This window comes from Melopsittacus undulatus, chromosome 2, assembly GCF_012275295.1.
Source record: "Melopsittacus undulatus isolate bMelUnd1 chromosome 2, bMelUnd1.mat.Z, whole genome shotgun sequence".
Classification (NCBI taxonomy): Eukaryota; Metazoa; Chordata; class Aves; order Psittaciformes; family Psittaculidae; genus Melopsittacus; species Melopsittacus undulatus.
The window spans coordinates 10,801,592-10,819,842 of record NC_047528.1 but is presented as its reverse complement, the minus strand read 5'-3'; the positions used below and the strand labels follow the sequence as shown (position 1 = coordinate 10,819,842).

The 18,251-nt window shown below is 42.5% G+C and overlaps 1 protein-coding gene across 1 annotated transcript in view; it reads left to right on the top strand.

Annotated features, from left to right (window-relative positions):
• Window positions 1-13,621: 13,621 nt before the first annotated feature.
• Window positions 13,622-18,251, top strand: part of MTMR2 (myotubularin related protein 2) — a 40,627-nt gene continuing 35,997 nt past the window's right edge. Inside the window, exon 1 of the mRNA XM_034072403.1 lies at window positions 13,622-13,722. The gene's annotated coding sequence lies outside the window, so the exon portion shown is untranslated. The remainder of the gene's footprint in view (window positions 13,723-18,251) is intronic.

Sequence of the window (18,251 nt, the reverse complement as noted above, 5' to 3'; positions counted from 1 at the left end):
TCCTGATGACCTGCTTCACTGTTAGTGGTTTTTCAGTGCTGAGGGTATCAACTAGTGTAAAGAGAGACCTAATCAATACACTGAAAGGCTTATGTTACAGGAAAGCTTAGTTGAGGAAACAAACAGCAAGTATACATCAGAAATGCATTGGAAACCTTCCAGAGGTCACTCTGATAAGGTGTAGTATATATAACTGCATAGTGTATATACAAGATGTAGCTGTAAAACAGGACATGAAAAAAAGTGTTCTTGTTACTTGTCTGTGGGAAGCCCATTGCTCCGTGAAGAAGATGATGACAGGAAGGTAAGGTAATGTAGTACTTGGCTTGCAGAGGTGTTTGGGATAACCCAAGGAAGTGAGAATACAGAAGAGACACTGTCACGGTAATTACCCCTGCCTTAATTTTTAACTAAAACTCATCTGGCTCTTTTATAGCCCCAGCAACTGGGAGTTAATTGAAGAAATAATCAGTGAAAGACAGCAACAAAAAAGCAGTGGAACTTTTCAAGTATTTGTTTTTCCTTTCCTACCATCTGCAGTTTCTTTTGCCAGGCAATGTTCTCACTCAGTAATTTTCCAGTGATTTCAAGGTAGCTCTTTTCCTTGCTTCTCTCTTCTTGCCTCTCTGCTCCGGGAATTCTTTTCCATTGCTTTCTAAACCTTGATATATTTCATGAGGAGAAAGTGTTCAGAGTTTTTCCAGTCCATAACCCCTTCAAGGTGATGTTGTAGTCATTTTGTGGGAGCAGTTACACAGAGCTGACTTTACAGATCTGGACCTTTTGTAGTCTTTTGGCCATGGCTCCAGAGTCATTAGTCACCCAATGGTATGAATTTGATCTGGGGCAGGTGTGGGTATATGATCATATTTCTGCTGTGAACTAGTTAGCAAAACATGACTTTATGGTATGGGCTTTTTTTTCTCTTTCTTCTGGGGAGACAGGCAACACCTGTTAGGAATAAACCAACATTTTTATCTGGATTTATTTACTGTGATGTAAAGAGGCTACATGCCTGCACAAAATGTTACAACTGAAATCTTGTTCACAGGCAAAAAGGCAGCAACATCTTTATATAGCAAAGAATCTGTTAGTGTAACTAGAATTTTGAATGTCTAATGGTATTAGTGGACATGCAGTTATTACAGTAAAAGAATAATAATGCAGTTAAAGTTGTCACTCATGCAGTTCTTTGTTTCTGCCCTCTTCCTGGTGTTACAGTCACCCCTCCCCTACTCCTTTGGGTCCCAGGGTTGCTGGTTTTATTCTGGTGGTGGTGATGGAAAGTGTTACAGTGAGTTGTCAGCATCTGGAGTCACGTGCTGGGAGAAGTATGAGGTTCATGTTGATGGTTTCTCCTTTCCTTACTGTTGGATCCACCTGGGATCATTTTAGTGTGTTTGGTAAAACAACTGTACACCTGTCTCTTTCTTCATTGGTCTGTAATTCCACATTATATCTGATTTTTGCTATTTATAGTTGCTTTTATGAGTGTTAGATACTATTTCTTTGTTCTCTTTGTTAGCCCTTTGTTGTCCAGCTCCTGGTCTGCATTTCTTTAATTGATGATTGGTGAGTTGTTTATAGCCATGGTCTCCAGTGCCAAGCCTGTGCCCCATCTCTTACCATCCTGTGTCTGTACACCTCTGTGCCACATCCTGTGTCTCCACTTCTTCAGGCCTCTGCTGTTGTATTTCTCTATGCAAAGTCATTATGTTCATGGTAAGTAGCTTGTTCTATATAGAATAGTTTCTTTTTACTGCTACCTGTGCAAAACTGGTTGTACTGTACGAACAAAACGTACACATGAACAAAACAGTAAATATAGACACTTGGCCAATTACAGAAGTGCGGTCACAACTAAACTGAGTAAGGATGACTGCCAAGATCAGTCATCAGAAGTTGGTTTAACCAGCAAATTGGATACCTTTAACAAATCAAAACTGATTGGTATCTCATTTGTAAGTGTAACACCTCTGATAAATGAAAAATGTGGGATCTTCTGCTCCCATTTTACCCAGGTTACTTTTGGAGTAGGATGTTCTTGAAAATTCAGGCTGTCCTACAGTCTAAATGGGCATCATGCTTCTGCACTGAAAATGAGCCCCCACACTTCTTGAGAGAGTGCTTCCCAAGATTTTTTCTTCAAAGGTGAGGAAGCATGCAACCAAAATGGTCATTAAATGCTGGGGTGTGAGAAGAAGAATGTGGTGGGGCTGTTTGTGGATGTGCTTAGGGCAGAGCAGTCTTGGCCATTGGCTTGTTACCATCAAATTCTGCTAATCAGTGTTGCCTCCAGCACCATGGAGGGATGTCTTTATCTTATTTGCTAAAGCATATTCTGATTCTGGATTCCACCTTCTGCTTCTACTTCCTGCTTCCACCATACATAAAAAAAAATAGAGGTGCCCCATTGAGATTAGTCTCCTGTCACTGGGTTGATACACACCTTTGCTAGTCTATAGGGGTTTGTTTTTGTAGACAATGGGGAAGAGTGAGTCATCTCAGTTTCTCCAGGTGACTGTAAGGAGAGCTTACAGCGAGTAATTCAGGTGTAACCTACACAGAACTCCCCATCCTTGTGCCAGGGTCAAAAAGTGCATGGGTGTTGGGTTGTCCTCTAAAAAAGGAAAGAGATTTTTCTTAACTCACGTAATTCCTCTTTTCTTCATATTAACTATATCTGCACGCAACCAAGGAGAGAGCAGAGATCAGTAGTCTGGTTTCCTAAGCCTTCTTTCTTCATGTGTTGTGTAATCTGTCTGATTTGTCCACTGACATTTTTTGTAGCATTTAGACAACTTTAACCATATTTGACAGAGTGAAAGTACTAAGACAAGTTTTGCATTTAGACAAAGATGGAGGTGGGAGGGAGGCCATGTCAGCTTTTTCATTACAGAAAAAGCTTGTTCCTTTTTCAATCTAGGGGAATACCTAGATGAGAAAGATGTCCAAAAGGCTCTGCACGTGTGACAAGGCTTCTCTCACTTCTTCTGTTGGAAAAATACATTACATTCTCTCATTTTTGCATTTCCTTCTTTCTCTGTGCTTTCTCTGGTGTCTGTTCAAATGAAAAGCAAATACAAGCTTATCTGCCACAAGACCCTCATCATTCGGAAACCAGGGTAGTATCTAGTTCAGGTTGGCGTATCTCCACGTGAAGCAGGTATCTAAATCTTCCCTACCCTCAGAGGAGTCAATATACTCCAGAAGTAATTCAAATGAATTACTGTGGGACAGCTAAATTGACATTTAGACTGCATTGCCTGGGTTCCCACTGACTAGGTGGGAGCATAGACATCTGTAGTGTTTGTCATCAGGAGTTAAACCATTCAGACCATGTTGATCCTACTCCTCTTTGCGTTACTTTTTGTTTCTCATATACTGATTTCCGCCTGGGGAGGTTGCAATGTCAGGAGGAAGCATGTGTGGATGACCTAAGAAGGGTAGATTTAGGTTCTTGCAGGTAGATTCAGTTTCATGCAGGGGCTGGGGTGTGAACAGAATATAGTTGTTCCCGGTCCTTTCTTGATCTGAGTCTGGTAGAGCACGCAGCTGCACAGTGTCTGTGAAAGCTTATCAAGGTGTAACACCACGTCAGTTTTGCTAGGTGATAAAGGCTCTCCAGATTGGCTGTATTTAGATATTCTTCCCTCCTCCTTTTGATTTTTCTTCAGGATGGAACAAGTAATGTCACTGATGAGTAAATTGCTGGTATTTTTAAGTCCTGTGGGTGTTTGGTTTATTGGGGTGAGTGGGTTGCGTGGTGTATGTTTGAAAGAAAACCAGAACATTTAATAGTGCGTGTTACGTTCTGAGGTGTTTTTTAAATAGGGGAATAGGTAGGAATCTTAAGAAAGATGGAGACAACACAGGCACTGTGGGAAGTAAGCATACATTTGGTTAAACTGTTTAGAACTGGTTCTTAGGATGTAACTAGAAATTAAGGCACTACCAGAATACAGATAATAATAGTGGAGTTTTATTTGTCTTTTTATGCAGTTCGTTCTGTCCTAAGGTGAGTACTTAGGAATGTAGATATTACTTCTGTTTCTTTCCTTGATCAAGTTAATAGTTATTTTCTAAAACAACAACAACAAATAACAAGCAAACAAAAGAATTGATATACTGTGTTGGTTTCCATTTTTCCTGCTTCTCCTTGCTCTCAGACTTTGGAGTTGTTACTGCAATTTATCGTGGGACTATCTGACTTTTCATTGAAATCCTGATAAATTTTTACTTCTATGGTTTTTTTTCTGGCTTAATATGTTTGAAAGAAAGGGTGTGGAAGTTTACATGGTAAATATAAATGTTAGTAAACTGCAAGAGTGGTTTTGAATTCTATGTAGGATTTCCATCATCACTTTCGAGTGCATTCAGAGTAGCCATGGAGAGAGGTAGATGTTGCCAGCCCTCTTTCTCCTCTGGGGTGCAGTGATAAATCCAAGGTTGCTCCTGGTGTAGGAGATAGCAGCAGCATCACCCAGGTCTCTTACTTCTCTGCCACAAGATATCCTGAGACCTGGAATCAGCTTCTTCCACAGGAAGGGCTACGAGAAATGAGTGCTCTTGAAGCATCAGGGAACACTTGGATTTGTCTTCTTGAGTTGCCTTTTTGCTAGAGGCAGTCATGCTGCATGGTGAGTGAGCCCCTTGGCTGTGGTCTGTCCTGGCTGCTGCGGGGGCTGTTTGGGGGAGAAAGCTGCAGGTCAGGACATGTACTGATTTGACACGGCCCAAGTGGTCGCTTGTCAGACCTCCTGTCAATCAGTGATCTTCCTAATGGCTTTCTGTGACTCCGCAGCACTTCTGCAACCATCTGAAGCCTGAGGTGAGGAAACTTCTCTCCCTCAGCTGTTTTTTTTAACCTCTTATTCTTGGGAGTGTATGTGTGGAATCTTCTTCACTTCTCATTCAGTCCTCCCTCTGCAGCATCCTCTGTTTGAAAACAAAGTCTCTATCTCCTTCTGAACAACACCAAATGTTCCCCAGAAGCATCCATAATTTGTAGAGAGGCACAGAGACAAGCAGGGGGAGCACTGTTCTAGCAACACTGTGTTGACAATAAGCAGGGTTGTGTTTGGAGCCCCTCTTCACCTCAGAATCCATGCTAAGGGTCTGTCCTGTTTTCTTCCTTGTAGCTGAGCACCATCTCATACCAGCCTGGAGCTTGTCAGAAACCAACCTCCCCTTTTGTTCTTGTGAATACAGATTAATTTCATAGTTCTCTTCCATGTGCCGATGAGAGGGTATCGGTTCAGGCCTCTTGATAGCTGCTGTTCTTCCTGTTATTTACCTTCTGGATTGTTTGACTCATGAAAGCATGATAGCATGGGCTGCTCACTGTTATTAATTGCGTGCTGCGTATTGGTTTGTCTTTGGGTGTTGGTCTTCTATTCTCGGAACCTTGCAAATATTTGAAACAATCAGGCTATTGTTTAGCAAGTGCTTTACACACACTGTAGGCCTTTTGTGGATTTCTGGTGGAAAAAAAAGAATAGAAGAATGACTAATGGAGCACGAACGGTGCTTGTGACACTGTAGTCCATTGTGCAACTATTGAGAGCAAAATTTGCATTCCTAGAAAAGCTTGTTCACGGTCAAAATATAGGACATTTTCTTTATGGCTCATGGGAAAACACGTACTATATATTCAGCTCAGGATGCTGCTTAAAAGGATCAACTTTTTAAAAAATGACATTTTCCTCCTTTGGAACATTGAAGTCGGATTGAGACCCAGCTTTGCTTGGCAACAGAAGTGAATCTTTCTCATTCAGGCAAGTAGCATGGGGGCTATTTTAGGTCTGTCACACACAGGCACAGTGATTTGTTTGCTGAAATGGCTTCTTTTTAAGGTACTGTTAAGCTCTGACATTGCTGGCCCTTTTGAATGGAGAGGGTGCATTATTATATTGCTGTCTGCCTCCGTTGAATGCCAGAGGAAGCCCTGGCAGTTGGTGGTGCTTTTCTGTCCTTCAGAAACATTCTGGTTTATGGCTTTGGTTTTCTCCCCCCTCTGAGATTGTTACAGGTTGCTCAAGTGTTAAAATGAGATCTTCAAATGTTTAGAAAAGTAGTGAGTTCCATGTACTTCTGGAGTATAGCAACTGTCTGTCCTATGTGTCCTATGTTCCCTATGTCCCATGGCAGGGTGGTTGGAACTAGATAATCTTAAGGTCTTTTTCAATCCTAACTATTCTGTGTGTGCCAAAAAAGAGGGTAGTGGGTGTTCGGAAGGGGGAGAAAGCATCTCATCTATGCTAGGAGTAGTTTGCTTTGGTACTTGTCGAAGCAGCATAGTCTGTTTCGATTTTCACTGTGAGGAACTAAGCTCAAGTCACTGCTCGCTGGAGATACTACTGCTTCATCTTCCACTTAAGCTCTTTTGGGAGAGGGGTTGCCTGATTACAGACATGCACAGTGCTGAGCACTGTGGGGTTCCTGTCCTGGGACAGATGGTGTTAAGATGCCAGAACTTAATTTACAGCAGTAGAGCCTGTTCTGGCCCCATCCATGTGGAGTGGAAGCCAGCGCTTAGTGCCCAGCTCCTGCTGCAAGGCTCTGGTTTGGTCAGATGCCAGCGTGCTTTCAAATGCTTGCCTGAAGAGGGGAAAACGAGGGACTTCTGAGGACCCTTAGGTGTATGTATACACAGATAAGGACCATGGGGACCACTTATCCCTAGCTGAGATCCATAGAGAGCTGCTGTAAATGGGAGAGCCTGATGTGGGCAGCAGCTGGATTTCCCAGGCCAGTATAGCCAGTACTAGCTAGGACAAAGTCGTATTCATGGGGAACAAGCACTGGTTTTGTCTCCCTCTGCTTTGATGTGATCCAGAAGATTTTTTAGTATTTCTTTTTCCTTTGCTGGAAGCAACAGGAGCATTGAAAGTGTTGGGCTGGGAGAGCTGTCAGCTTGAGTTTGGGAAATGAGCAGGCAATGCTCAGTACCTCTGTATCATACTTCTAAGAGACATGCCCAAGTGCTGCAGGTGCTCCGTCCTATTCATGGCCCTGCTGTAAGTCTGAACCAATTGGATCCTGCTTTCTTGGCATCTGAAGCTCCCAAATTAAATTGTATTTGCCACAAGTCATCATTAATTTGCAGTTTTCACCTTGATTAAGTTTTAGGAATGTACATAATGAGAAGCTTTTCAGAAAAACAGGAAGAGAGGAAATGGAAATTTGCCCTCTGCAGTGTTTTTCTCATTTATGACCTCTGTGTCTGAAACTGTATCGCTCAGTGGTGCATTTTATCCCCTGTTTTCCATGTCAGTTCAGTGCCTATTGAAACAAAACATTCAGTTTGATACAGAGGAGATGGTGTGAACAGCTCATGCCAATTAGCATCTGGGTAATTGACTCACCTTTGCGAGCAATGAAGCAGCTACTTATTCTGGCAGAGGAGGAACACTCATAAAGAAGGTGTTGGAGAGGTGACTTTATCATCAGTGACTGCATTTTGGTTGTGTTATTTATAGGAGTGAGCCAGGTTAGTATTTTAAGACATTATTACCAAAAAATAGGTGTCCTCAAGCCCTGTGGATGTACTGTAAATGGCATATTTTCCAGAGGAATGTGTCCTTCCCGTCCCATCAGTTTTTCAGAGTTCTGGGTGTTGAAGTCGTATGTGCAGGTTCCCACTTTCAGATTTAGGAGGGGAAGTAATTTTTGTTTGTTTTGTTGGGGTGTTTTTCAGCCAGTATCTTCTGAAGCAAGCAGAGATCTCTTCCTTACTTTTCACAGTTTGGACAAGTGTCTTCATAGATTGCTACATATAGAATCACAGAATGGTTTGGGTTGGAAGAGACCTCCAAGTTCATCCAGTTCCAACCCCCTGCCATGGGCAGGGACACCTCACACTAGACCAGATTCCTCCAACCCCCGTCCAACCTGGCCTTGAACACTGCCGGGGATGGGGCAGCCACAGCTTCTCTGGGCACCCTGTGGCAGTGCCTCACCACTGTCATCATACTCAATCCCTTTTTGCATAGGATTGTTCCTTATTTTTGGGAAGGTGTATATGTGCATATGTTCTCTCTGAACAGAAATGTAGTAGAAGGGATAATATATGTGTTACATTTTTTATGTTCCTGCTGAACAGAAAGATGCAAATCTCTAAGAAGAATTGCTTGCTAGGAAATAAGCATTCTCAGCAGTCACAAGCTGGGATGAGCCAGATCAGCCCTCATACTAATGGCATGACTTTGGTCTCAAATTTTGCCAGAAGTTGTGAAATTTTATGTGATACATGAAATTGGTTGTCATTGCTTTCTTCTAGGGTCACACAGCCTAAGGGAAGAGGTTGTATTGCATGGTTATCCTTAGGCTTGATGTTACAAAAAGCTCTCCATAGAGATCTCCTAGGAGTTTTTTCTTTCTTATGGAGGGTGGACACAGGGAAGTAAAATATCCTGGGTCTGAAGTACAAAGAATGTTGTATTAAATTCCCTGCAACAGGGGTAAGGATACAGAGAGGAGAACTCAGTCCTGCATAATTGGTGCATTTCTCTGCATCAGGTTAAAGCTGTGGGGTTTCACAGTTTGGCTCTGTCAGTTTTCTTGCCTTTTTGTTCTTACCTTCTACCTGACCTGAGTTCACTGTGATGTGCTCAGACCCTCATGAGATCAAATCACTCTCTTCAGAAGCTGTACTTGTGCTTTCTCCTTACAGGGAGAACTGTTGCTTCTCTACACTGGGAAAGGAATAACTTCAGTAGTCAAACTGTTTCTGTAACAGTTGGCAAAACAAATGGCAACTACAATTTTTTACTTCTTTTCCTTTGCTTTCTTACACATTGTATTTTTTATGTTGCAGGGGTCTGATGGTAGATATGACAGGCACATGCCATTTAATGATACTTTTTCAAGCATCTTAAGGCTTTATCACTGCTTTCCCACAAAATATTTCCCCTGTACCTTCATAGTTTAATGGGATAAGTTTGCATGTCTCAGACTTTTGTTTGCAGCTTCTTTACACCTTTGCTGACAGTTTAAGCCAAACATGCTGGCATACTTTCAATTCTGCTACCGACACAGTAATACCTTTCAATTGCCTGAACAAGAATCACCGGAGGGCATCTGTCTGAGTCTACCTTATGTTGGAAAACCATCTGGCATGTTGTGGGATAGTCCTAATAATAACAATGATCTCTTTATCAGGAGTTGAGTCATGGTGCTTGGTTTCCATTCTAATTCTCTTCTTAGCTGCATATATGTATTCCATATAGCCAAGGGGTTAATACTGCGTGCAGGTACTGTACAAGACCATTGTGCTGACAGCTCTCATTTGGACTCATTTATCATTCAAAATCTGGCCATAAGAAATGCATTTAAATAATAAAAATAATTACTAAGATGAAAGACATAGATCAGTGTTAATTGCATCCTAAACCTGTTTCCTGCTTCTGCCTGGGGAAGGAGGGTGGGAGGAGAGGAGTAAATGGGGATGGCAGTCACAGGAGTAAGGTACATTACCTGAAGGTGCTTTTGAACTGTTAGAGGGTCTCTTTTTGCACTAGACACAGACATCCATCAGCAGTGATGATGTGGAGCTGCCTGGACCTGAAACATAGAAAGAGAAATGCTCCAGGAGCTCCTTGGTCTTCACTGGTTCCTCACAGGAATATCTGCACTCAGTTTCTTTCCTGCAGGAAGAGCCCAGAGTATTTTGTGAACCTGGGTGTATGTTATCTCCTAGAACCTCAATGAGGTTCAGAGATCACATTGTTAGTTTGTGTGTTTATTAAGTTGTATTGAGCCAGACCTTCAGCTAGCAGTGACTGGTGCAGCTCTAGTGATTTTTAACCCTTGCTGAAATCTGGCTGAACTTACCTCAGATGTTTGCCAAGTGCCTGATCCCAGCAGTTACATCTGACCATGGTGCCCTTGCCATGCCTCAGGATTGCTCTGTGTTGTGTTGTGGTGAACCACAGCTGTTGGGAGTGTGTCCCTGTGAGAACAGAGCATCCTTGGCGGGGTCCTCAGCATTTTAGACCGATACTAGAAGTAACCCAGTTATGCTGCCAAAAGTATTGTATAAGACAGCTTTAACTTTACATTGGGAAAAGCTGGGATAATGTGCAGAAGCTGCAACAGAAGCAGGAATAAATGGTTTGATGAAGATGACGCAGGAGGGCTGGTGGTGAGGTATGAAGGCAGCTCTGGCCTCATCACTCAGAGATGTGTGTCAGGCCCAGGATGCTCTCCTGAACATGAAACTGCATGGTTTGGGGATCTTTCCTTTTGCATTGGTAGCAGAGGAGAGAGATTGACTAAACCACTGAAGCTAATGAACTTCTCATGTGCAAGCAGGGATGTCAGGTTAATTAGTTTGCTAAGCAGCAGAGCTGGAGTTGTGCAGCTGCCTGACAACGATAAGAGAAGGGAGCTGCAAGCCAGCGCCCCTTTGGTTGTCTGCTCCTTCATTCCATCTCAGCTCCCTATAAATGATGGATGAGGAGAACAGAGGCAGCGAGCCAAACATGTGCAACCTATGCACACTGTGCCGAGCTGCATAATCCAAGTGGTATTGTTCCCTGTATGTGCAGGCGGCACTTCCCAGAAGCTCGCGCTGCTGTAGCTGGAGAGAGCCTCACCAGTGCTTTCTGCCGGAGCTGGTGCGGGGAGCTTTTGAAAATCCACCTCTCAAATGCAAATGCTTTCCCTCATTAAAACCCACTTGAAGCCAAGTGTGATCAACAAACACAAAACACTGTCACAGCTCGGACATGCTGTGGATTATGGTTCTCCTCTTTTTTTATTTCCCTTGCATAAAGCAGTTTGCCCCTTTGCCTGCCGACGTGAAATTAATTACCAATTTCATAAAAAGTCGTTGGTCTGCAGTGATTAGATAATCACTGCTTGTGTGTTAGGTAGGCACTGGCAATGTACAGGGGCAGAGGAGTTGTGTAAGCAGAAAAACTGGTGAGAGTTTTGATCCTTTTGTTAGCACTCTCCCTCCCTGGGAGCTGTTAAGAGCAGGTTCAACAGGCAGGTCTCAGGAGTTGTTTGGGTGTAGTGTGTGCTAACCTGGGGGCTCCAGAGACTAGCATGCTCCATTAAACCTTGCCCACCTTTCCAGCTCCCTTTTCTGTGACTACAGGATGTGAAATATTTGATGCAAATGCTTCTCCTAATAGGTTGCTGTGCTCAGTGATGTAGGAATGGTGGTTGGGTGAGTAAGCTGTCCTGCATGGTGCACAGGGACCAGGTTAGCTGCTGGTGTGCCCCTTGTGTAGTTATTTACATCTGTGGTAAATGGCTTGTAAACTCTGTGGAGTTACTGACCTGTAAAATGCATTTAAATACACAAAACTCTAGGCTCTGTAAAGGGAAGGAGCTGGAAGGCATTGTGGCTTCTGGAGGCTTAGTCTGAGCCTTTGGCTCCCCCGGCTGGAGCTGGTGCTGGAGAAGGCTCAGTGTGGACCTTGGGGGCAGGAGTCAGAGTTGTCACCCAATGACAAAGGCATCTACTCTATCTGCTTGGTCTTTGGTGAAAGCTTTAAGTACCATCTCCTTCTGGGCTGCTGTACTGTAACTGGTGCTGCTTGATGGGATGATTTCATTAAGTGTGATTCTTAATTTTTTACATGCTTTTAAAAATCAAATTCGTTAAACACTTGCAAACATGAGGGTGCAGGCTTGCAAGATGAAGGCTCACCATACAGAAACCAGGCTGAAAGGAGTTTCAAGGGAACACATCCAGCGATCTGAGCTCGTTTAAGTAATGTGGAAATGTGGTTTAGTGCTAAGCCCAATTTAGCGTGCCTGCAGACTGCTGTGCGCTGAAGTGCTCTCAGCCTTCCTCATCATCTCCAGATACAGATTCCCTCCCTCTCCCTGTGCTGCATCTGATGATTTATACAGCCATGTAATGAATCCAGCCAGCCCTGTTATCCAACAGAAGCCTCTCTTCATGTTTATTAATAGTTTACTGCCCTAGCAGATCAGCAAATTGAACCCTGCATCCTGTGATGCCTCGTCCAGTGCAGTGGAGATGGCAGTGGTGTGCAGCCTGGGTTGAGAGGAGGAGGAGAGGAGAACATGAGCAGCCTATTCAGCAGCAGTGTGAACTTTATGGCAAGTTTGTTATAAAGTGAAACTACACAAATTTAATGTATATGCGAGGCCCTTTGATCCGTAAGGATGTGAGGCTTTGCAGATTCAGTTCTTGTTTTAGTATAAGATTATTTTCTGCCTGGGATGAAGACCCTGGGGCTGCAGAAGGGTGAGCAATGTTGTGTGTGCCAGTGCCACAGTCCATCCAGGGTTCTGTGAGTTTACCTGGCAGCATCACAAGAGCTGAGCAAGCTGGAAAGCTGAGTGATGAGCTGTTGAACCTTGTACAACAAAATCCGTTCAGTGGAATTGGGCTGTTCGATTGGCGCATCAGTACTATTTATTTAAAATGATGGTGTACTGTTCCCAGAGGTTCTGTTTCTAAGTTTCTACTTCGTAGGAAGAAAGAGTTGCCAATACTCCTTAATCCTTGGAGAGAAAGGACTATTCCCAGCAAGAGCCCTATTTTGCTGTAGTCCTTCATGTTTTTAGCTCTGCCTGTGCGTTACTTTGCCAAAATCCAAAGAATAGAAATAAAAATGGAACATTTTGGCCTTTTAGTGGCTGTTTACGAGCAGCAAAACAACTTTCAGACAATTAACAGATCTCCTTTGGAGATCAGGCCTTTAGGAAGCGGTTTCTAGGTTGTCACATGTCTAAGTAAAACAAATAGTAATGGTAATACTCCTGCTGGTATTCAACTTTGTCCAAGGCGAGGCTTGCAAGCCTGATAGCTGATCCTTAAGAGTATCTTTACACCAAGGTGAAAAACCTTTCTGGGGCCTAAGAGTGTGGGGATAACTTGGTGCAGGTAGTGTTTGCTGCTGTGCTGTGGCTTCAGGCAGTAGCATTGTACCATGGAGGATCTTTCCTTACAGACATCTGGGATTTTAAGAGTGTTATTATTGAATGCTAATTTTAAGCAATTATGGTTCTAGGAGAGGTCACAGCATAAAAATGCTGTAGAATAAGCTTATTTTAATTGCTTACAGCTACACTAGGAAACTATAGAAAAAGAAAATCACTGTTTTGCTTTGCTATTTAGCAAATGGCTAAAGCAATCACAGAGAGGTGTGCTTGGAGAGCCTTTTTAATTCTTCTAAGGGCTGCACTTATACCTGAAGGAGGAAAGTTGTGTGTGACGGAAAGAGGTTTTATCCTGAATTTCTTCCACTGCTGTGAAGCTGCGGTTGGAGTTGTGCTGGCGTGCGTTCAGGAGTCTGTCTGTTTGCATCCCCCAGCAGTGCACTAATATCTCCCATCTGAAAGCCTGAAATGGAGGCTCTTGCTTTCTGTGATTTAGGTTTTGATCAGGCTTGTGATCGTGATAATGTTGGCTCAGTCTGCGCTGAGATTTGTTAGTGAAATTGTGTGTACGCTTTGGTAATCCATAGCAGTGGTGAATAAAGCAGGTTCTCTTTAACCACTGCTGAGGGCTGAATCACTGAGACTAGGAAAAGGGTGGATATAGTGAAAAATGGCTGATGTGACTATGAGTGGTAGTTCTTGATGGCTTTTGAGCATTCTCTGATACACTGTGGTGTTTCTCTTTATATGCTTTCCACTTCTCATCGGACCATTCTACTCACACCAAATCTGCTTCTGACGCTATCATCCGATTCGATCTCCACCTCAGCAGACAACTTCTCTCCAGATTTAAGGGTATGTATGTCTTGTCTCAAAAAATCAAACTACATATCTGTTGTGGCCTGCTTGAGAGGACATTTCTTGCTTCTCACATTTTGGATATGGTGAAACGATGTCAGCTTTCAGGTTAATGCCAAATTTTATGTAGCTGAAACATGAAAGGACCCAAAGTCAAACAGGTGAAATTGAAGTTTAATTTTACCATATTATTTGCATCTTTATAAAGTTGTTTAATCTTCAAAAAGCTGACTCTGCAACCCACACTTGGAGATGAGTTTTCAAAGGAACCTCTGTTTTCTTTTAAGTGCTTTAAGTAAGTGAAACCCTTCCCACCTGCCAGTTATATATCCTTTTCTGTTGTGTGTAATAGAAGAGATGTTCTCTCTTGAGAACTCCCGCTTGTTTGTAAACACTGAGTCTTTGGAAGTAGCTTCTTTCAGAGAAAGATTGCTATCTCCAAAGTGGATAAAAATAATCTGTCACAGTAAAGTGCTCTGACATAAAAAGGCCCAAACAAGGCTCTTTTAAGACTGTTATTTGATTAGTTAATTATAAATTCAAAGTTCTTGTTTCAGTGTCACAGGAGTTTTTTGGAGCTATCTGTACGTTCCTCTTATGAAACCAAGGGGGATACTGATATACTTTTGCTTGTAAAAAACATCCCTGAGTATAAACCTGTTGGTGTTGGTACATTCTAGTAACAACTTTCAGCATTTGTCAGCTGTGCTTGAGCATCTTTGTGAAATCTAAAGACAGTAAAATGACATTCAATCCTCTGAAAATCGCTCTGCAAAACTAATCCCTTTGACAGCCATGATAATTGTTTTGTCCTGTGAGTGTTGTGTCTGTAGTCCATAATGAATACCAGGAAGTCCACCTGTTCGTAAGTGGCAAGAATATAAATGTTTCTTTCTAAGGAGCTTGTTAGCAAAACATTAAGCTAAGATTTGTAAATTAGTCAGTAGTTTATGTGTTACCTAATGATAGTTTACACCTTTTTCTAAAAGTAATCTTAAGAACATGGCTTCGTGAAGAAGTTTATAATATGTTTGAAGTCCTCCCCCTGTGAAGTTGGGGTGTTTGGTTACTCCAGCATACAGAAAACATGATTTTTAGATTAAGGTTAAGTGATTAATTGGTATGAATATCCATGAGACTGCAAATACTGCTACATCTGTAACTGTATAATAAGTGTTTTTAAAAATACACAAGCATTTTCCTATTTAATTTTGATTTTTTAACTGAAGTTTGCATAAGTGGGTTTCTTTTTCCATTTTTTATGCACAGTTCATAGAATAATAAATCGTGGAACAGTTTGGGTTGGAAGGAACCTTAAAGCTCATCCAATTTCAACCTCTGCCATTTGCAGGGACACCTTCCACTAGAGCAGGTTTGCTCCAAGCCCCGTCCAACCTGGCCTTGAACACTGCCAGGGATGGGGCAGCCACAGCTTCTCTGGGCATCCTGTGCCAGTGCATCAGCACCCTCACAGTAAAGAATTTCTTCCTAATGTCTAATCTGAATCTCCCCTCTGTCAGTTTAAAGCCATTCCCCCTTGTTCTGTCACTACATGCTTTTGTAAAAACTCAACTGCCTTTTCACAGTTTTTATGACACGTGGGGATTATCTTTAGAAGTAGAGAATGAACCAACATTATTTTCTAGAATCGAGGTTGTCTTTCCTCCCTGGTGGTTAAGTTGGCTTGACTTGTTTTCCTTATAACACTCATTGTGTCTTGTGAGTCTTTCCCTGCTTTTGTCACCTTATCTGTATGAATTGTAAGCTGTCTGGGCAGGGATTTCAGCTCTCCTGGACTCGTCTGGTTCCCTGTCCAACAGGGCCTCTGTACCCACAAGCAATCAAAAGCAATGTCTACAGAGGAGTGTTCTCTTAGCTGCGTGATAGATTATTCAGGCAAGAGATTCATACACATTGTTTACTGGAGGCCATTAGAAGCCCATACTTCCTTGCTGTGCTGCAGTTCCTGTAATTTGCAAAGTGATTTCTTCACAGCCTACCCTGTTATTTATTTATTATTTATCAATTTCTAAGCAAACTAAAGTTCTGCCCTGGTTGGAACATGTGCTTTAGTGTTTAAGGAGAGGTGGTGAAGCAGAGAATTACTTATTTAGTATAAAGGCACTGCAGGCAAAATGTGAGCGTGTGCCTCTGCTGGCAAAATGCTGCTTGCTGTTAACCTGCATTCAGCTTTGTGGGGCCTGAACTCATTTTAAGCCTGCCAGGCTTCACCTAAAGCATGCTCTTGGAGTGGTGCTGCAAGTGGCTGCGATGCAGTTATGTGTAGGCATAAAGTTTGTTCTTGCCTTTACACTTGAGTGATTGCGTGACAATGGTAAGCAGACCTAGAGAACAAGCATTCCCGTAGTACTACTTGTAGGATGTAGCAGGGAAGGGGCAGTTTATACTAGCACTAGTAACAGTCAACTACAAGGTTGACTATCTCTCCTAGAGGAATTGATGCATTAATTATTTCTCTTTCTGTTCCTAAGAGTGATTCTGGAGCTCAGGCCTGGGAGGTGGGATGAAGATCTGTCCTCTGCATGTGGACAGCCTCTCATGTTGGTGTTGCCAGTGCAACTGCAGTCCCACAACCTGTCCTCAAACCAGTTGCTCTCAGTGCTAGTGTGGTTACTGTGTGTTCCCTGGGCTAGCTAGCCTACTGCTAGCTCCTAAATGACCTATTACACGTGGTGGTCAACTAACTGATTCTTTCAGGTCTGGAGTCAAGGAGAACAGATGTCCTCTCTCTGTGACAGCTCTGCAAGCTGGTTTTTAATAAAATCAGTTCTGTAAGGGATTTTTCAGGATCCTGATTGTTCTTCCTATTTTGTCTGATCTTTCTGAGGTGGGGCCCTGCCTTTGATGCTGCAGATGAGTTCATACCATTAATGGATACAGTGGCATGAGTGTGGTCTCTGTTTTAGCCTTGTCCTTATTTGCTTGAGCATCTTGTGCGGCTTTGGCACAAGAAAGCATTAACTCCCAAGTCTTCACAAGTACTGAGATTTGAGCTTAGCACATTATTACTTCTGAGGATAAAAGGAAGTCCCACATCATTCCTGGAAAAGTGTAAGCTCTGAAGTGGGAACTAATGCATTTTGTGGTAACTCAGTGGTATGGGGTACAAGAGCCTGGGCTACATGGTGTTCTCATGAGAAGGTGTTGCATCAGTTAGCTTAAAGAGGCTGAAAATAAGCTTTTCAAGATTTTTGACGTGGATCTGCCAATTATGGGATTATGCTCTTGATGTGTATTTAATTTTTCCCTGCTAGAATGAATTGCTACACGGATCCATCACCACTCCTACCTCTGCTTGGTCTCTGTTTCTATGTGTGCGTTGCCTCAAATTTAGGCATTAAATGTCGGTGACGATGGAAAACCACTCTGTGATAGCTACAATTAGCACTCTCTTTTCTGGGGGAATTTTTAGAAGAATGGTAGGCGTCCATCGGGAGGAGGCAGCCAGGGGAAGGACCCACAGCATTTCGTGCAGTCTGTGCCTGCAGTTTTCTTTCGGAGTGCAATTAACACTGTGTGTGCGCACATGCGTGTAATGAGGTAAATGAGACAACCGCTGGGGATTCCTACTGAATGCATGTGCAGGATTTTTCCTAAATCTTTCTCCAAAGTGTTTAATAATAACCTTTATGAAGGTTTTTTTTTAAATGTATATTGAGCGTTTCAATATCCGGAACTAAGGTTCAGTTGCCTTTCCACTACAAAATGTATAGAATTTTCACTTCATAAACTAACTCTAAATGACTTTTGGCTGCTTCAGTTAGCTTTGTGGGGGGAAACAAGAAGAAAAAGCCTCAAACCCGAATAGCAAAACAACAAAGCACTATTAGGTTCTCCCTTCAACCCCCTTCCTGATCTCAAATCTGAAACTGTTTAGAATTGATTTAGGGAATGCACTTTTTGAGGCAATTTTTAGCAAATACACTGCCATATGTTTTAGCATAAGTTATAGATCGGGCAAGAACAGAATTGAATAGAAATAATTGGAAGTGAAAATGGGCTGGAAATTCATAGGTACTTTGTAATTTGGGATGAGATTTTGAAACCACCTTAGAGGCAACATTGCAGAAGGGGTTGAGGTGCATAAATATCTCTTACAGATCTGGGAACTTTGTGGTTTTTAACGTACAGTGAGGTTCTTACTCCTAAGTTCTATAGATGGTATTTTCTCCTGTGCCTGTTGGCAGATATGTCTGTGCATTTCATAGTACTCCTCTTAAGGCTACTTGCTAATGCTTTCCTTTTTATCAGTTGGGACTTTTCATTTTGAGTCACCTGTTGATTTATAGGATAATGCCTGCAGTTTGCTGTGTTCAAAGCTTTGGAGTAGCTCTCTTGAAAGGGATGGATCCTTCCCATCTGCAGTTGGAAGCAGAGGATGTGGCCAGCAGAGCTTGCTGCCACTTCCCTTAAAAACTACATTTGCCTGAAAGCTTGTTAAGTTCCATTGGGTTTGGTTTTGGACTGTATACAGCAAAAGCCTGAACCAGAAGATGGAAATTCAT